Here is a 14,909-nt window from a genome sequence, read left to right on the forward strand (position 1 = left end):
GTGTGTCGAGTAGTCGGTGCCATTTCCTTCAAAATAGTCAAATGGAACAAGTTAATCATACAGAATATTAAGAGTAGTTAATAGTATTTCGTAGCATAATATGAACTCATTTATAAAAGCTTTTTCTTCATATTACTATTTAATAAGTTTAAATTCGGGTAGTACCTACCCGTTAAGTTCATACTTAGTAGCTAATATACAATTCAACTACTACAATTCTATATGAAAAACTGATTGTAATAATATTTCGCGTTCAAACTTTTATACAATATTTTACAAACTTACAATACCGCTTATTTTACATAAAGCATGAAATATAGCACACAATAACTTTGATACAAGATAGTTGTGAAGATAATTCTAGCTAGTACACAAGTCGTTCAGCAAAGGCAATAAAGACACGTAATTCATACGTCCAGAAACAAGTCATGCATTCTGGTTTTACTAGGACTACTTCCCATCCTTGGTCTTGTGGAACATAACCATTATGGCCGTTGATAAGACAGCGTGTTGTAACGTCGTCAAAGGGACAAGGGTTACGTAATGACCAACAGTCTCGTAATAACCTAAAAACCTCATTTCTTACCCCAATTACCGACTCCGTCACTTGTGGGAACGTTTTGTTTAATAGTTGTAGCCCGATGTTCTTGTTCTCACTTTGGTGAGAAGCGAACATTACTAACCCGTAAGCATAACATGCTTCTTTATGTTGCATGTTAGCCGCTTTTTCTAAATCACGAAGTCCTATATTCGGATATACTGAGTCAAAATAATTTCTTAACCCGTTGCGTAAAATAGCATTTGGGTTCCCCGCAATATATGCGTCAAAGTAAACACATCGTAACTTATGGATTTCCCAATGTGATATCCCCCATCTTTCGAACGAAAGCCTTTTATAAACCAAGGCATTCTTGGAATGTTCTTTGAATGTCTTACAAACTGATCTCGCCTTAAATAGTTGTGCCGAGGAATTCTGACCGACTCTAGACAAGATTTCATCAATCATGTCTCCGGGTAGGTCTCTTAAAATATTGGGTTGTCTATCCATTTTGTGTTTTTACACTGTAAAATAGACAAGAGTTAGATTCATAAAAAAATACTTATTAATACAAGCAATTTTTACATATATCATAAAGCATAAGCACACTATATTACATATATTACACCACACGAATACAACTATCTTATTCCAACTCGCTCGTTTCTTCTTGTTCGGTTTTGGTTCGTTTTGCCAAGTTTCTAGGGATATATGATGTTCCCCTAATACGAGCCGTCGTTGTCCACATTGGTTTAGAAAAACCTGGTGGTTTAGAGGTTCCCGGGTCATTGTTACAACTTAAGGACTTCGGGGGTTGGCGATACATATAAAGTTCATCGGGGTTGGAATTAGATTTCTCTATTTTTATGCCCTTTCCCTTATTATTTTCTTTTGCCTTTTTAAATTCAGTTGGGGTAATTTCTATAACATCATCGGAATTCTCGTCGGAATCCGATTCATCGGAGAATTGGTAATTCTTCCAATATTTTGCTTCCTTGGCGGAAACACCATTAACCATAATTAACCTTGGTCGGTTGGTTGAGGATTCTCTTTTACTTAACCGTTTTATTATTTCCCCCACCGGTTTTATTTCTTCTTCCGGTTCCGATTCTTCTTCCGGTTCTGACTCTTCTTCCGGTTCCGACTCTTCTTCCGGTTCCTCTTCGGGAACTTGTGAATCAGTCCACGAATCATTCCAATTTACATTTGACTCTTCATTATTATTAGGTGAGTCAATGGGACTTGTTCTAGAGGTAGACATCTATCACATAATATCAAACACGTTAAGAGATTAATATATCACATAATATTCATATGTTAAAAATATATAGTTTCCAACAAAAATGTTAAGCAATCATTTTTAAAGAAAACACGGTCGAAGTCCAGACTCACTAATGCATCCTAACAAACTCGATAAGACACACTAATGCAAATTTTATGGTTCTCTAAGACCAACGCTCGGATACCAACTGAAATGTCCCGTTCTTATTGATTAAAAACGTTCCATATTAATTGATTTCGTTGCGAGGTTTTGACCTCTATATGAGACGTTTTTCAAAGACTGCATTCATTTTTAAAACAAACCATAACCTTTATTTCATAAATAAAGGTTTAAAAAGCTTTACGTAGATTATCAAATAATGATAATCTAAAATATCCTGTTTACACACGACCATTACATAATGGTTTACAATACAAATATGTTACATCGAAATCAGTTTCTTGAATGCAGTTTTTACACAATATCATACAAACATGGACTCCAAATCTTGTCCTTATTTTAGTATGCAACAGCGGAAGCTCTTAATATTCACCTGAGAATAAACATGCTTTAAACGTCAACAAAAATGTTGGTGAGTTATAGGTTTAACCTATATATATCAAATCGTAACAATAGACCACAAGATTTCATATTTCAATACACATCCCATACATAGAGATAAAAATCATTCATATGGTGAACACCTGGTAACCGACATTAACAAGATGCATATATAAGAATATCCCCATCATTCCGGGACACCCTTCGGATATGATATAAATTTCGAAGTACTAAAGCATCCGGTACTTTGGATGGGGTTTGTTAAGCCCAATAGATCTATCTTTAGGATTCGCGTCAATTAGGGTGTCTGTTCCCTAATTCTTAGATTACCAGACTTAATAAAAAAGGGCATATTCGATTTCGATAATTCAACCATAGAATGTAGTTTCACCACTTGTGTCTATTTTGTAAATCATTTATAAAACCTGCATGTATTCTCATCCCAAAAATATTAGATTTTAAAAGTGGGACTATAACTCACTTTCACAGATTTTTACTTCGTCGAGAAGTAAGACTTGGCCACTGTTGATTCACGAACCTATAACAATATATACATATATTAAAGTATGTTCAAAATATATTTACAACACTTTTAATATATTTTGATGTTTTAAGTTTATTAAGTCAGCTGTCCTCATTAGTAACCTACAACTAGTTGTCCACAGTTAGATGTACAGAAATAAATCGATAAATATTATCTTGAATCAATCCACGACCCAGTGTATACGTATCTCAGTATTGCTCACAACTCAAACTATATATATTTTGGAATCAACCTCAACCCTGTATAGCTAACTCCAACATTCACATATAGAGTGTCTATGGTTGTTCCGAAATATATATAGATGTGTCGACATGATAGGTCGAAACATTGTATACGTGTCTATGGTATCTCAAGATTACATAATATACAATACAAGTTGATTAAGTTATGGTTGGAATAGATTTGTTACCAATTTTCACGTAGCTAAAATGAGAAAAATTATCCAAACTTGTTTTACCCATAACTTCTTCATTTTAAATCCGTTTTGAGTGAATCAAATTGCTATGGTTTCATATTTAACTCTATTTTATGAATCTAAACAGAAAAAGTATAGGTTTATAGTCGGAAAAATAAGTTACAAGTTGTTTTTGTAAAGGTAGTCATTTCAGTCGAAAGAATGACGTCTAGATGACCATTTTAGAAAACATACTTCCACTTTGAGTTTAACCATAATTTTTGGATATAGTTTCATGTTCATAATAAAAATTATTTTCTCAGAATAACAACTTTTAAATCAAAGTTTATCATAGTTTTTAATTAACTAACCCAAAATAGCCCGCGGTGTTACTACGACGGCGTAAATCCGGTTTTACGGTGTTTTTCGTGTTTCCAGGTTTTAAATCATTAAGTTAGCATATCATATAGATATAGAACATGTGTTTAGTTAATTTTAAAAGTCAAGTTAGAAGGATTAACTTTTGTTTGCGAACCAGTTTAGAATTAACTAAACTATGTTCTAGTGATTACGAGTTTAAACCTTCGAATAAGATAGTTTTATATATATGAATCGAATGATGTTATGAACATCATTACTACCTCAAGTTTAGTAGGTAAACCTACTGGAAGTGACAAGAAATGATCTAGCTTCAAAGGATCTTGGATGGCTTGAAAGTTCTTGAAGTAGGATCATGACACAAAAACAAGTTCAAGTAAGATTTTTACTCGAATTAAGATAGTTTATAGTTATAGAAATTGAATCAAAGTTTGAATATGAATATTACCTTGAATAAGAAAGATAACCTACTGTATATAACAAAGGTTTCTTGATCTTAGATGATTACTTAGAATGGATTAGAAAGCTTGGAAGTAAATTAGTAAACTTGAAGGGATTTTTGAAGTGTTCTTGAAGTGTTCTTCCTATGATGATTATAGCTTGATTCTTGAAGTAATTTTTAATGAAGATGATGATTAACTACTGGAAAAATACGTTCATAATAGTGTGTGTGTGTTGAGAGAGAATTAGAAAGAGAATTGGAAGTGAAATGGAGTGAATGATGAGTGGTAATTGGTGAGTGGTGAGTGGGGTTAAAAGGAGTTCTAGTTAGTTGACTAGCTCATGGTAGAAGTTAAAATTGATTAGTCATACATGACATAATCAAGAGTGGAATCCCATCTAGTTCCTATTGGTATATACCCATAGTAAGTACGTTTTGAAGCTGTGTATAATACGGGTAAGAATACGACTAGAATTCTTGATGAAAGAAAAGAATGGGAAAGTAACTGTAACCATTTTCGTTAAGTATGAGTGTTTTGATATATGTCTTGAAGTCTTCCAAAAGTATTTTAATACATCTAAATACACTACATGTATATACATTTTAACTGAGTCGTTAAGTCATCGTTAGTCGTTACATGTAAGTGTTGTTTTGAAACCTTTAAGTTAACGATCTCAATTAATGTTGTTAACCTATTGTTTATTATATCTAATGAGATGTTAAATTATTATATTATCATGATATTATGATATATTAATATATCTTAATATGATATATATACATTTAAATGTCGTTACAACGATAATCGTTACATATATGTCTCGTTTTGAAATCCTTAAGTTAGTAGTCTTGTTTATATGTATATAACTCATTGTTAATATACTTATGGAGATACTTACTTATCATAATCTCATGTTAACCATATGTATATCCATATATATATCGTCATGTCGTTTTTACAAGTTTTAACGTTCGTGAATCGCCGGTCAACTTGGGTGGTCAATTGTCTATATGAAACATATTTCAATTAATCAAGTCTTAACAAGTTTGATTGCTTAATATGTTGGAAACATTTAATCATGTAAATATCAATCTCAATTAATATATATAAACATGGAAAAGTTCGGGTCACTACAGAAAACACGGCGTAACTTACAGTGTCCCCAATGTGATATACCCCATCTTTCAAATGAAAGCCTTTTATAAACTAAGGCATGCCTGGAACATTCTTCAAATGTTCTACAAACTAATTTTGCCGTAAATAATTGTGCCGACGAATTCTGACCGACTTTAGACAAGATTTCATCAATCATGTCCGCGGGTAGGTCTTCTAAAATTTTTGGTTGTCTATCCTTAACGTCCATTGTGTTTTTATACTGTAAAACAGACGAGAATTAGATTCGTAACAGATAATTATCAAATAATACAAGCAATTTTTTTTTACATACAACAAGAAAGTACAAGCACACTTATATTACATATATTACACCGCATGATTACAACTCTTTATTCCGACTCACTTGTTTCTTCTTCTTCGGACTTGGTTTGCTTCGCTAATTTCCTAGTGATATATGGAGCTCCCCTAATACGAGCTGTTCTTTTCACAAATGATCTAGAAGGACCCGGTGGCTTAGATATTCCCAGGTTATAGCTAAAACTTAAGAAATACCGGTGTTGACGGTTGATGTGTGCGAGGTGTAGTACGAAATAGATTATATTTTACTATGAAATACTATTAAATACGATACAATTTTACACAAGTTATTTATTTATTTATAGAATGGATATATCTAAACCTTGCTACAACACTTATAGGCAGTGTACCTAATCGTAGAGTAGTGTAGTTTTTACTAAGTCCGGTTCGTTCCCAAGGGAAACAACTAAATTTAACGCTATATTATATTTTAAACTATATTTGTATATATATATATATATATATATATATATATATATATATATATATATATATATATATATATATATATATATATATATATATATATATATATATATATATATATATATAAGTAGTATTATTATTATTATAAAAGGGGGTTTTTTACCGTTTAGTGACCGGTTTGTCGATTTTATGTCTTAAGTCACAATTAAAACCTAATATAAAATATTAAATATAAATATAACTTAATTTAAAGCGTAAAGTAAATGACAATAAATAAAAATGCGATAATTAAAAGTACGATAATTAAAATACGATAAATAAAATGACGATAAATAAAAGTAAGATGAGATATAAAATAAAGGAATTATACTTATTTAAACTTCCGTAATCATGATGTTCGACGTGTTGATTTTAATTTATTACCATGGGTTAATTGTCCTTTGTCCTGGATTATTTGATATTTCCATCTGGTTTTTGTCCATAACAGTCCATCGGTCAAAAATATAAAGTGCGAGTGTCCTCGTCAAATTATCCTTTTACCTGAAGTCAAATATTCCAACTAATTGGGGACTTAAACTGTAATAAGGTTTTAATACATTGTTAATGATTACACACCAGGTTATCGACTGTGTACAATCCAAGATTTTAATACTTTATTAACAATTACACCAAGTGTCCTTGTATGTAATCCACCCCTGTTTTAATGAGTCCATTGACTATTAATCCATCCCCGTGTCCGGTTAAATGAACGATTATTAATATTTATAAATATCCCGCCCATCGTATCCGATTGAGTGTATGTGGTTATTTATAATTACCTAAAATTGTAAATCTCTATATTAAATTAACGAACTATCATTCAGTTAAACAAATATAAAGCCCATTAATAGCCCATAGTCCAATTTCCACAAGTGTCGGTCTTTTGTCCAAACCCCAATTATGGTCCAAAACCCAATAACTCAGTCTTAATATTTAGTCTAACATCACGATTACTTCGGCTTAATTAAACATAATAATAACTTAGCTACGAGACATTAATTTAAAAAGGTTGAACGCGTAGTGTTACACGGACAGAATTTCGACTTACAAACTTAAAACATTTGCCACTATAACCTTATTATTATTAACTTAAAATTAAAATTAAAATTAAAATTATAAATATAAATATATTGAGAGAGAGTAAGATATATGATTGATGAAGGTGTATTTTACTCGTCCAAATTCGTGGTATTTATAGGACCTGGCCATGTTTTCTGGCTCATGCGATCGCATGAGTTTTACTCATGCTGGCCATGCGATCGCATGGCCCCTTGTCCCACCTCACATGTCTTGGTTTGCTAGCTTGCCGACGTTTTATTTATATATATATATATATATATATATATATATATAATATAATTTATATTAATTATATATATTATATTATATTCTTGTGCATAGTTGACTTGTAATTTTAGCTCTGTTACGTTGCGCGCTGATAGTTGGTTCATGTCCCGATTTTGGATTTTCGAACGTCCTTGAGTACTATTTAATATCTTGTACTTTGCGTTTTGCAGCTTGTACTCTTGTAATTTTGAGACGTTTCTCATCAATGAATTGAACCACTTGGATTGTACTTTGTACTTTTTAGCATTTTGGTCATTTGCGTCTTCAAATTGTCGAATCTGTCTTTTGTCTTCACCTTTTATTATTTAAATGAATATCACTTGTAAATAGAATAATTGCAACTAAAAGCTTGTCTTTCTTGAAGGATAATGCTATGAAATATGTGTTCGTTTTTAGCATTATCAAATATTCTCACACTTGAGCGTTGCTTGTCCTCAAGCAATATAGAACTTGAATATAACTTTACTAGAATCACTTCTTTATTCTTCACACTTTGTACATCAGTGATTTTAATACGGCGGTATGAACAATAGTAGTAACGATGTGGTTTACAGTCCCACATGACTATAAAAATTTAGATCCTTTAGGAAATTGGATCTTTATGAAAACGTTTGATCTTTTGAAAATTCAATCTAGCTTTTACCCTAGATAATTTTTCCGGAATAACCCTTCACCGGTGTTTGCAAAATGTTTTTGTGGGTTTTGTGGGTTATGTATTTGAAAATTTTAGCTCAAAACTTATGGTTTTGTGTCACCCACTTCCTAACCTTGTATTGGGAAAGCAACACGTCCAGTATACTTTCTCCGTATATTACCTTTCGGTAAACTACCGTCCGATTGTAAAGGAAAGCATTGAACAAGTAACTATTAAGGCAATGTCTAATGACATGCTTTTGATTATCATCTATATCGTGTCGGATGCAATTACTATCCTTTGTAGGAGCAATAGTAAAGATCACCCTATAGTTTTTTCGGTCTGGTACAAGGTCCTGTCTTCGACCATGCTATGCAACCACCGTTCTTACGGTTGACACCCGATTTGGTTCAGGGGACCTAATGATTTCCAGGTGAATTCCTAGGATTTTACGTTCAATGGTAATGAACGCATTGAAAATAGGGTTTCAGAAAACAAATCGGTTTGTAATTTTGATCAAAATATTTTCTTGTTCAAGCTCGAGTTTAGATATCATTGAATTCCATGAGTTTGTAATTCTCAATCTTTAAGGTCAATCTCAAGAATTGAGTAATATCAGGCTTAAAAGCTGATTTTTTTTATCTTTAAAGAGATTATCCTTTCTGGAGATCTGATTCATTAGTCTTATAAGCTAATTTGCACGGTGCCCCCCCCCCCATTGTAAGAGACAGATCCTCTCATGGTTAGGATAAGTCTGACCACATGGCGACCCTGTTTGATGCTGAGGTCCGTGGATTTCCAGCTGATTTTCGAGAAAACTTTTCAAGGTTTTTTGTAGACTCTACAACTGGTCTGGACGACAACTTCCTGACCTAAATCAAGAAGCGCGTGTCTTTTTCTCGGAAGACTTTACTTCCTTTTAAATTCCATTTATATTACAATAAACTGGGTAAAACTGATTAATATTGTTCAAAACAAAAGTATTTTCAATTATTTGTACAAAAATATGTAATATATGTTCTAAATAACTTGGTAAATTTTTCCCACACTTGGCTTTTATTTTTCTTTCTTTGCATTTTTATTTTCCTCTATTCCATTTTAAATGAATTCAAGCGTTTTGAGTTATTTCTCAATTTATGTCCTTTCCGAGGTAACAATAATTTCGGTGTTAACACCTAGTTTTATCGTTCATAAATATGTACAAACATGATTTTGAGTTCATTTAGTTAAAATATTTTAAAAATTTTACTAGAAGTGGGTAGTCAGTATATAAGACTAGGGTTGTTCTTTATTATCATAGAGCACTAGATTCTAATACAACTTCTGCGCGACTAGTAAAGTTTAACGGTGGCTATTAAACCAAGTGTATAAGTCAAAAAATTTTAAAGCCGAAAGAATTTAATCCCTTCCCACACTTAAGATCTTGCAATGTCCTCATTTGCAAGAAATCGGTTAACAATTTAAATTATTGAGGGTGATTAGCGTAGAAAAATGATTAAATTTTACTAAAGTTTCCAAACATATTGTTATTTGTGTTGAATGATAAATGGTGCACATCATTTATTCATTCCTGCAGTTGTTATAGCACATTTATTTTGCATCTTGTCATCAAAATTAGTTGCTTTTGCTGAACTTAATGCCAGTCTTTGAAAATGCGCTGTTTTACCCTGTTGTGTACATGAGATAAAATGCATACAATACAAATATAAACATGCATGGTAATTTGAAATGAGACTTAATATCCCACTTTCAAATTACAAAAATGAAATATTAGTACAAAATAATAAAAATGTTAAACATTACATAAAAGTATCAAAATGTTATATGTTTAACATAAATAGATAAAAATAATAAAAGATAAGAAATCACCAATGGAACACTATTGATTTGGATAGGGGTTCCAGTTCATATCATCGCTCGGGTTCCATGGTTGGTGATAGGTGTTCTGGTAGGCTTGGTTGGGGTCATACAGGTCAAAGGGTGGTCGCATGTCGGGCTGATGTGGTGGATAGTAAGCAGGTCGAGTTAAGATGTAGTTATGTGGTATCTGATATGATAGCTGGCTCATGATTTGGTTCTGATGAACTTGCCAGCTATCGTGTTGGCGTCGCCTGGAAGTCTCATACACATTCGCGGCTTGCCACTGCTCATACTGACGATGCCTATCCTAATTACTCATTTCCACCTCATCTATACGCTGGAAAACGTCAGTAAAACTATCCCTAATGACATCCCTGATGTCATCTGCTTCCTCCATCTCCTCATCCGAACCCCTCTCTACCTGTGGATGGGTGCCAAGATATGGTATTGGCATATTATGCCTCCGTTTTAGTACATTTCCACCTTGATATACCTGCAAACCTATAGTATCGGTTTGTTCCTCAACTACCATCATTGGACCCCCCGTGTTCCCTATCTACACCTAAGTACTCTCCAATGAGAGTAACAAAAATACCTCCTCCTATTATTCCCCCGTCCTGTATACCTTCCACAACTTTGGACAAATAATACCCAACACAGTAGGGAATATTAACAAAGCCTCTAGTGTCTCGAATGCACTTAAGGTAAAATAAATCGTTTAGAGTCATTTTCTCCTTGTTTTTACCTCTTTGTGTAATCGAGTTAGCTAAAAATCTATGTATTATACGAAGATCGGCTCTATTAATATCTAAATATGAGTGTCTTCCTCCCCATGTAAAAATATTAAAATTTTACATACGCCTCCATACGGCGTTAGCGTCAAAATCTCTATCTACCCTCTCACCGTGATAAATTAAAGCTGTACAGTCAGGTGATAATAATTCAGTGGGGGTGTAAATCTGTAAAGCTCTAGCCATGTCTATCATAGACATCCTGTACATCCTACCTCCAAGTAAAAATCTAAGAAAAGTCTTATCGTCTAACCTATCTACATCCTTATTTAAGGCTATGTACTCATTAGCTCAACACACCACTCCTTATATACAGGCCTACGAGTGGTAAATAAACGTTCCCAATTAGTAAAAGAAGAGCTGCCATACCTTTGGATTAGATGCTGCCTAACTGGGTTAGCTAGGTGGACCGTTTCCAAAGGCTCCCAATCTATTACCCTTAGTACTTCTACATTTTTTGTCCAAAGCTTAAATTTTTTACTTTGGTACGTCGGGTAATCTCTCCAACTTCTATCAAACCTTAGATTGGGGTGTAACTCCTGTTCATGAATTCTCGAGTGTTCTATTACATGGTGAACGGGAATTACTATGTAGGTAATAAAAAATTGTGGTTCTGGTTCATAGTATGGCACGTGTTGATTATAATGTTGTTATTGTTCAGGTTGTGGTTCCAGTTGTGGTTCTTGATCAGGTTCTTGTTCAGGTCGTCTAGACGATGATGCACTGTCTGTATCTGTATTTCTCTGCAAAACACATTAAACACAAAATTTGTGCATCCAAATACGCATTAGTGTTAGCAAAATACAAATTAAAACAATTACAATAACATGTTTAATTCATATTAAACTTATACTCATTTTCATATTTTTATCAATTCTACAATTTTTCAAATAAGCATATATGAAAATGTATACAAAGTTCATAAGCATTCAACTCAAATAACATGTCAAAATAATCAATACTAGCAATTAAACAAGTTTCAAATGGCATTTATATCAAATTAATCAAGTTCGTGATTTTTAGACTTAAAAAGTCCACTTTGATGTTCAAAAATCATGTTTAGGATCAAAGTTTGGATCATTTAACAACCTAAACATGTTACACTACTTAATTTAATAATAATTCATAACAAAAATCGGCCATAACTTGTTTATATCAAAAAGCCCAAATTGCTCAAGAACACAAACCCTAGATTTCTAAAAATTTTGAAGTTTAAGGCTTCAAATCATGACAAATAGCATCAATCTAGGCTATACAAGCATAATATACTAATAATTTAACTCTAATTATACTAGAAATTATCAAACTAAGATTATTGCAATTAATTGAAATTATCACAAAAATTAGGAAATTTAGGAGTTTAGGGGTGAAATTTTTACCTTTCTGCTTCCCCATCTGAGAAAAGACATGATTATAGCGGATTATAGAACGAAATTTGGTTGATTTTGGTGAAAAATGATGATTTTAGAGAGGGTTTGGGGTGTTTGCTCGTGTTTTTGTGTGTGTTAAATGTGGAGATAGAAGCAGCTCGTGGGGATTTTTTTAATCTGTCCAGGTTTTTGCCTCCATGCGATCGCATGGAATACTAGGCAAAACCTCATGTGATCGCATGGGGTGTATTTTTTTTTTCTTTTTTTTATAAAAACCTTTATCTTGTAAAACACTTAATTAATTTAATTTTAAAAATTTATTTCTTTTTAGAATGAGGGTGTTTCGGTACATTTACCTAGTTTGTCCCTCAACAAAATTTTAAAATTTCTCATTTTAAAGCGTTATTTTAAAAGCAAAGATTTTTGGGTTTTTTAATGTTTTTGACATACTTGAAATCAATAAGATTAAAATAAATGATAATAAAATTTCTCGTCCCACCATCGGGTAAAGCAATTTCGGTTCAACGACCTAGTCTTCAACTTACGACGAATTTTAAAAATTATATTTTTAATTTAATGAAATAAAGTACATTTTTGTTTTTAAATTCACACCAAACTTAAATTTAAAATGCATAAAATTTCATATAAATATTAATAATATTTATAAACATTAATTTTACAATCTTACATTTGGAAATAATATAGTTATATATTAATTTTAAAAAAAACAAGGTAAAAATAAAAATAAAAATCTTTTTGGTCTTTTATCCCACTTTAATCAATCAAATATTATCAAAAATATACGTCCCTCTTTTGGGTAAAGTAATTTTGGCTATTTTACCTAGTTTTACTCCTGACGAATTTTTGAAATATTTGGATTGATTGATTAAAGATATTTATACCTTATGAATAAACGGTAAATTTCGCAGTGATGTAATAAATTTTTGTATGATATCAATAATTTAGGTTTCGCATACCTAATTTTATTGAATATCAATTTAATACTTTATAGCAAACGATTCAGCGTTTATTATCAAAAGGTTAAAAGCAATAAATAAAAATAAATAAAAACTGTACATACTTACCTGTGAGAAAGAATTCTCAGAGACCTGCTTTAGCCGATTCATAGGAGAGTCGTGTGATTTGGTTTTCCATAGCTACATAAGCGTAACCTCGATTCTTCGATAACTTTTCTTCTAAACATATGAACGGTCCTTCTCTGCATAGAGTAACAAATTCGGTATTTGAATATGTTTGATTGTTTGAACATTTACCTTCGTGTGACCATTTTCCGCATTTATGACATCTTTCAAGTGTCGTGCTCTTCTTTTTGTTGCGGATTTTGATTTTCCTTTACCAAAATGTGTCTTATGATGATTTTTCCTGAGTTCTTTCCTCAATTCGTCCATTTTTCCTCTTATGAATGATACCAGTTCACTCGGGAAAGTGTTATTATTACGTTTAGTAATCATAGCGTGTAGTAGTAGACCATGGTTCAGATCAAAGGAATTCTTCATCTCGTAAAACCTAAAAGAAATAAAAATTCAGAATGGGGGGAGAAGACTAGTTCTTTAGGGTCTGCTAGGGAAAAACCATTCGAATACCATTTTCGAGAACTACACGAAAACAGAACATCTAACTCTAACAGAAATTCATATTATCCTTAAAAAGACTTAATTCTCCCCAAACTTAGTTAGCTGTGGTGTTGAAATTATGATTAACTTCATTGTTATCTTCAATTGGATCATCAACAACTTGCATATCTCTAACTTTGGCTTCAAGCCATTGATTGATTTCTTCTGTAACATTCACAAATTCAATTAACATTGCCTTTTCTTTAGGCGACAAATTGGATACTAATCGGTTACATAACTTAAAGTTCCCCTTAATCCTAACATCTTGAATCCGTTTATAAAGTTTCTTCATTGAACTGTTGAAAACGGGTTCATCTAATTTCGTATCAATAACGGGGTTCTTTGTTATCGGGTTATCATTAGGTGTTTCTTCATCTTCGCCACACATAGGCATTTTTATGGGTTCAACAGTTTTGGTTGGTGGAGATCTAAACTTTCGGTTCACAAAGGTAATCGATTTGTCACCATCCCTAAGTGTCATTCTACCTTCTCTTACATCAATGAATGCTTCGGTGGTTGCTAAAAATGGTCGACCTAATATTAGAGGAATATCAAGGTCTTTCTCCATATTAATAACTATGAAGTTTGCAACAAAGGTCAAACTTCCCACTTTAACAAGTAAATTATTGGCTATTCCAACCGGGTGTTTAATGGTTTGGTCAAATAATTGAACACCTATGCTGGTTGGTCTTAATTTACCCACACCTAATCTTTTGTATAAGGAAAGAGGCATAACATTTGCACTTGCTCCTAAATCTGCGAGTCCATTATACATAGCACCATCATTAAGCAAGCAAGAAATGATAAATTCACCTGGGTCTCCTACTTTAGTAAGTAGAGTTAGTTTGTTAACCTTTTTCGGGTGATCTTTTCTTGGTTCTTTCACTTCTACTTGAACTTCTTGTTCACATTTTTCTTCGTTTCTTGGAATGGGAGGTTTGTATAGGAATTCTTCTTCATCACTCCAATTTGAAGCTTCCCCGTCTTCCAATTTTGGTTTTTCATATGTTGTTGATAACATATTTATGTTTTCATTCTGAGGGTTTTCTTGGGTGGTGAAATTATGATTGACTTCATTGTCAACTTCCATTGGACCATGTATGTAAGGTTTAACTCTGTCACCATTAACTTTAAATTCAATCCCATTTGAATTTATCAACTCTATTGTTCCATATGGGAAAACGTTTTTGACTATGAATGGTCCAGACCATCTTGA

The sequence above is a fragment of the Rutidosis leptorrhynchoides genome, chromosome 9 (genome assembly GCF_046630445.1).
Source record: "Rutidosis leptorrhynchoides isolate AG116_Rl617_1_P2 chromosome 9, CSIRO_AGI_Rlap_v1, whole genome shotgun sequence".
NCBI lineage: Eukaryota > Viridiplantae > Streptophyta > Magnoliopsida > Asterales > Asteraceae > Rutidosis > Rutidosis leptorrhynchoides.